This window comes from Amblyomma maculatum, chromosome 3 (genome assembly GCF_055883805.1).
Source record: "Amblyomma maculatum isolate TAMU_Amacu chromosome 3, ASM5588380v1, whole genome shotgun sequence".
Lineage (NCBI taxonomy): Eukaryota > Metazoa > Arthropoda > Arachnida > Ixodida > Ixodidae > Amblyomma > Amblyomma maculatum.
The window spans coordinates 173,607,895-173,614,308 of record NC_139346.1 but is presented as its reverse complement, the minus strand read 5'-3'; positions in this window follow the sequence as shown (position 1 = coordinate 173,614,308).

Sequence of the window (6,414 nt, the reverse complement as noted above, 5' to 3'; positions counted from 1 at the left end):
TCAACCGGACTATACCCACTGCAGGGTGAAGGCTTCTCCAAAGTTCATCCAGTTAACCCGGTTCTGTGATAGCTGCATCCAGTTGACCCCTGCGAACTTCTTAACTCCATCCGCCGACCTAATATTCTGCCGCCCCCTTCTACGCTCCCATTCCCTTGAAATCCAATTTGTTACCTTAAGCGACCACCGGTTGCCCTCTTTATGCACTACATTCTCTGCCTATGCTCATTTCTCCTCGATTTCCACTAGAATATCATTAACTCGAGTTATTACTCTGCGCGCTTTCTATTTCTTAACATTATACCTACCATTTTTCATTCCATAGCCCTCTCCGTTCTCCTCAACTTAAGTAGAAAGCTTTTCGTTAGTCTCCACGTTTCAGCCCCATAGGTGAGTACAGGTAAGATAGAACTGTTGTATACATTCCTCCTGAGCGGTACCGGTAACCTGCTAGTCATAATCTGCAAATTCTTGCCAAATGCACTCCATCCCAACCTTATTCTCCTAGTTATTTCCCTTTCGTGATTTGGGTCCGCTGTTGCTACCTGTCCTAAGTAGGCATATTCGCCTACCACTTCCAGTGGTTCGCTACCTATTGTGGACTGCTGTTCCTTCCCGAGGCTGTTGAACATTATCTTAGTCATCTGCATATTGATTTTCAGGCCTACCTTTCTGCTATACCTATCTAGGTCATCAATCACTTTTTGCAGCTTATCCCCTGAGTTTACCAAGGCTATAAGAATGGAAATGTATTTTACCAGTTTCGACAATTTGAAGGATGGATTGCGATGATTGCTCACGTGTACATAACACACACACACACACACACACACACACACACACACACACACACACACACACACACACACACACACACACACACACACACACACACACACACACACACACACACACACACACACACACACACACACACACACACACACACACACACACACACACACACACACACACACACACACACACACACACGCGCGCGCGCGCGCACGCACGCACGCACGCACACACGCGCACGCACGCACGCACGCACGCACGCACACGCACGCACGCACGCACGCACACACACACACACACACACACACACACACACACACACACACACACACACACACACACACACACACACACACACACACGCACACACACACACACACACACACACACACACGCGCGCGCGCGCGCTCGCACGGGCATGTGATGAGCAAGCTTCCTTGGACAGTAGTTTGGCTTGTGGGGCTTAACGTCCCAAATCGACTCAGGCTATGGGAGACGCCGCAGTGGAGGACTGCGGAAATTTCGACCACCTGGGGTTCTTTAAACATCGCACAGCACATGGGCGCCTTGCTTTTCGCTTCCATCGAGAAGCTGCCGCCTTATCAGCAGAAATTAAAAAACGCTACTTAGCGCTTGGGTTTGGGAACAGCTACATGGAGAACTTCCTTCATAAAAATGGTAGCGCAGACGGTCCACAGTGTGTGTGTGCGAACATGAATATGAGTATATGGCTCATCTATTTCCGTGTGAAAGACAACTTCAGGTTTTGATTGAAGAGAGACTTGAACACGTTTGACAAAATACCTTGAAGTCTACAAGAGTTGCCCCGCCGGGATGGAGTGGTTTATTTTTCTCACCTCACTCATGTCCATTTATAGCAGGCTCCCATTTCTCCTTTTCCCTTTTGTCTTGCTGTTTGAATGCAAACAGAGCGTTGAACACTACGGAATAGGAACTGAACAGAAAAGTTTAACTAGATAGAATAGAACTTAAGCTGTGCTGATAGCTTTCCGGGTAGTTAGTAATTGAAACGTAATTTAAAGTTATATAATGCGAAAAACCGTAGCCAAAAGGTTAGGAAACTGCCCAGGATGGCTATCTGTACTGGTAGCCAGGTAGCCAGGATGGCTGCCTGGCTAAAGTCCTTTCGTGCATGTGAGCACAATCAACTGAGTACCGTAGGACGAAGTAGCATATTGACCTTAGAAGCACAAATCTTTACCAGTTGGGTCACAGTCAAATAGTTTGGAATGTTCATCTTCTCCTTAGTCAAGCCAAACTGGTCCTTTTTACGAGAAGTTAACCAGGTATGCTCTGGGAGGACCGGTGATGAGGGACGGTGGAGCGAAAGGGGTAGAAAAGCGACTTATTACAAGAGACAATGTACAATTGTACATTGTCTCTTGTAATAAGTCGCTTTTATAGAGTTCGCAGAGTTCGGAGCAGTTCGGCGTCAAGGCATAGTGTACTATAGATTAATATAGTTTACTAGCAGATTATTCTATTTCAGTATATTCAAGATGTCAGAGCACAAGCACCACTGTCTTGCTAGCGTGAGTTCTTGAAATTCATGAACGGCATGAGCCTTGTAATGGAGAGATGAGGGCGTGGGGGCAGAGACAATACTTACCGCGAAACAGAGTTAGACTGCGAGATGGATTTCTTGATCAGAATGACCTTGTCATGCGATGACAATCCATCGCAGGCGGTTGTCATGAAACAAAGCTCGGTGAAAGAGAAGCATGAGCTTTAACTGTTTGAAAAGTATTTTAACACTGCCGGCTCCGAAGAATTTTCGTAATGATGACGTTGAGATTTTATTTATTTATACTGTACATATTGTTCCCGTAGCGGTTACATGGCATCATGGTAGCCGCAAAGGTAGAAAGCGCACTTTTTTCGATGCGATAGAGAAAATCGAACTTATTGGCGTTTTACAAAGTGAAAAAAAAAAAAAAAAGACGCACTTAACCCTCCGGGGAGCCACGTGTCTGAGAGGAAAGAGAGTGTGACGAAAAGCAGCGAGGCAGCAGTAGACCGAATCTGAATCGAGCTGCGTGATGAAAGTGTAGCGGACGACGAATCATTGGGCGAACGCACAATGCGCACAACTTTCACCGTGCTGTAAATATGCAAGGCAGGGGATGAAAATGCACCTTTGAATTAAGAAAAAAAGGTTTTCCGTTGTGATGTGTAAAATAGTACGCGGAAACGATTTTTTTTTTCGAACAAGCGTAGAAAAGCGATAAATGTCAGTTGGCAGCCCAGAATAATCAAAACTAAGGAGTTCGCTTTATGAAGAGCACTGGCGAATGTGTAACTATCACAGTGTTCCGTAATTTAGTGCTCAAGCCCAGACAATTAGGTCAAGCGCTTCCAGTAGACACGGATTTCATCACGTGCAATATAGCGCTCAATGCTAAAAGATGAGTGAGTGAGTAATCTTAATAATAAATGAAGCTAGTACGGAGGCCTATTCAAGGGAGAGGAGTACTAGGGTCCCGGAGGTCACATTTCGGTGTCAATGTCCCAGAGCGATAGCAAACTCCCGGAGCGATAGCAGCGTATGTCGGGCTCGAGCGTCGTCTTTTCTCGGTGTTGTCCAAGCACTGAATGTGGTGACGTGGCCTGGAAGGTGGGGCTTTCCGATTTCGTGGTAACCAGGGCAGTGCCACAAATGTGTTGCCCTATTGAGCAGGCGTCCATGCTTCATGTTCTGCATATAATTGCGACCACGTGTTTTGCCGATCTTCTGGCTCAGCTGCGAGGTCATGGTGCTTGGTCTTAATCATTCGACAGCCGCTTGGCAATCACATCTGCGTTGAGTGCGTAGCCCGTGCGCGCCCGATGTGTGAGAACTCAGGAACAGAAAAGTACAGAGGAAAATTGGGAATATTGGCCACATCCCATTGATTTCCTGCAGACTTCGGAAACAGTTGATGTGAGCGCAGGAACCATATTATAGATCGCTTTTTACAGCGACGAAGCAATGCTTGTCATGATAATCATACCTTGTTCTCGCAGAATCTCCTTTTAATGTTGTTTTGTGGATGTAAGATTGTGAGATATCGCCTTTAAGTTAAGACATGTTCGCCACTGACGGCCAAAAGATGGCGAGAGTTTCTGAAAGTCCATAGAGTCCCTGTGACTCTAAGCTGTACCCGTGCCCCGCAGAGAACATTTTTTTTTTTTTTAACGGGCGTGCGGCTTCTCCTTTTCCATGCACTGCAAAAAGGCCCATGTCGCTCTACCAATGCTGGTTCGCGTGATCCAGTGCTGAGGAGTGAGACGCGGTCATCTTGAGACGCGAAACTCAAAAGTAGCAGGCCCCCTTTCGCCGTCCAGCAGCAACTGTGAGCGCGATAGTGTGAGACGCTGCCTCCCGCTGCAGCACATAGATGGCGTCGCCTCTTTGGTTGCGCTAACAACTCTCAGACAGTGCACGCACGTGTGCGGGGGCGCTGAGTGTCTCAGGTTCTGTTAATTTTAAATTTCCTTTTTCTAGCTTCTACGTTTTCGTCAGCTTAGATGTCATTCAAATGTCGACCAGTTACAAATGGGGCATGACGCATTTGTCTTTGCTAGCTGGAGGTGCACATAAAGCTTCGATCACTCTCTTCGTATTCCTTTCATCTGCGTATTAGCGATCGAACAGATATGTACACGCGAAGTCAAAGTTGCTCACATCACATGCCATTCAGGAAGCAGTACAGCGCAAACGAGAGGAAAGCACAGAAGGGAAGCTCGACACGAGACAGGCGTTGTACTGTGTTTCGTGTTCATCTGCTCTGTGAGCGATACTGCTCCGTGAATCCATCACCTATCTTACGTGTACACGCAAACGACCAAATGTTTGAAGACTGTTGGCAACGCCCGGCCCTAAATAAGAACAGCCTGCTGCCAGCACATTTCAATATCGGGGGGATTGTTCTTGCTTTTTGAGAAATTTATTGTAAAACATTTCGTCTGCTGAAGAGCTACACAGTGGAACACTTACCGCACGCCTAAATACTTATATGTCCTTACAGGTGAGAACACCGGTTTTGTGACCCTTAAAGTGTTTTTTTATTTTCAGTGCTCCTTTAGGGCTTCTTTGCACTCTTCGCCTTTTTTTTTTTTTTCTGGTAGTAAACCGGAAGCTATCGAGTTAAAGGCTGCCAACGAAACATACGAAACATACCCCTTTTTCTGTTATTAGTTTTCTGACTAGACATATCTAGTACATGGTGGATGCTGGTTATTCAAGCCATATCTCTAACATATCTTTTTAACGCATATTCCTAACACAACTTTCAACGTTATAAACTCGGGTAGAAATAATTGTATAGTGGAACATTTGTGCCACCCCTCAAGCTCTATATCTCTTCAAGGCAAAAACATATATAGTCCTCATCTTTGAAAAGTATTTAATCTTTAGGGAAGCCGCAAATGCTGCACTAATTGCGGCAAAGCAAATCATGCAACCTGTTTATTAAAAATAAAAAGATATTGCACTTCTCGGTACAAGGAGCCTCCACAGATGGTGCAAGCCGAGAGAAGACACCATGTTATCGCTTGCACTTGGATTTGAACTGGCAGAACAGAGAAAACGTAATGACTCCATCCGCGCCGTGAAAGCCCGGCTTCGTACGTGGTGAACACTCGTTCGGCACTGACACGAGCCCTTCGTTCACTTTTTCCTCATGTATTTCTTTTTTCTCTCTCTCTTTCTCTTTTCTCCTTTTATTTGGCTAGGGTGCACTCTTGCGCTCACCCGTTACAAAGGATGCAGCCACAAATCATCATCACCATCACCGTCGTTGTCATCATGATCATCACCAGGTAAAGAAGTCATAGAGGGGCTGGCTAGAGGGATTTTGCAGCGATGGAGCGAAACTATCATGGAGAGATCAACGCGCCAGGCGACCTGGGCGCACAGGAAGTAAAATTACTTGGCGGAATTCCAGTTACGAGCGATCCACCCCTTCGTTGCTAAAAGAAGCTGCCGCCGAGTACATAAGTGGGAAAGGCGATCTAAGTGGTTTGAATACCTTTGACTAAGTGTGTACCTCTTACATATCGCAGAGTGTCGTTTGAATAAACAAACGAATAGAAAAAACATGAATAAAAACACATATTATTCGTAAACCTGCGTGCTTTACTGTTGCGCATTGTGTCACGTAATATTGCACCACGTCAAAAATGTCGAAAACTTTAAGATATTTACATTCCCACTGCTCGGTACCTGCTGGACAACATTCAGCAAGCAGGAGGTGAAAGCGATAATTTTCGGTTATGATATACTGCAGATGTTTACCTACAGGGTAATTATCTAGTTTAAATCCTCAGATGGCGAAAGTTAATTTGTTCTCACACCTAAATGGCATGAACTAATATGAGCCCTGATTAAAACTACTTCAAACCGAAACTAAACACTGTGCCAGAACTAAAACCAAATTCAAACCAAGAAACCTGCACATGAATTGAAATCGAATCAGAAATAAACGTCGGTTCGACACGCGCGGTGTAGCTGCTGAGATCTGGCGTTCACAGCCGCAACAAGACAGTTCCTTGTGTTGCTTTGAAGGACTGGTTGGCAGCAGGCGCCTCGCTGCTGCACTGTCACAAAAACTTCTCTGC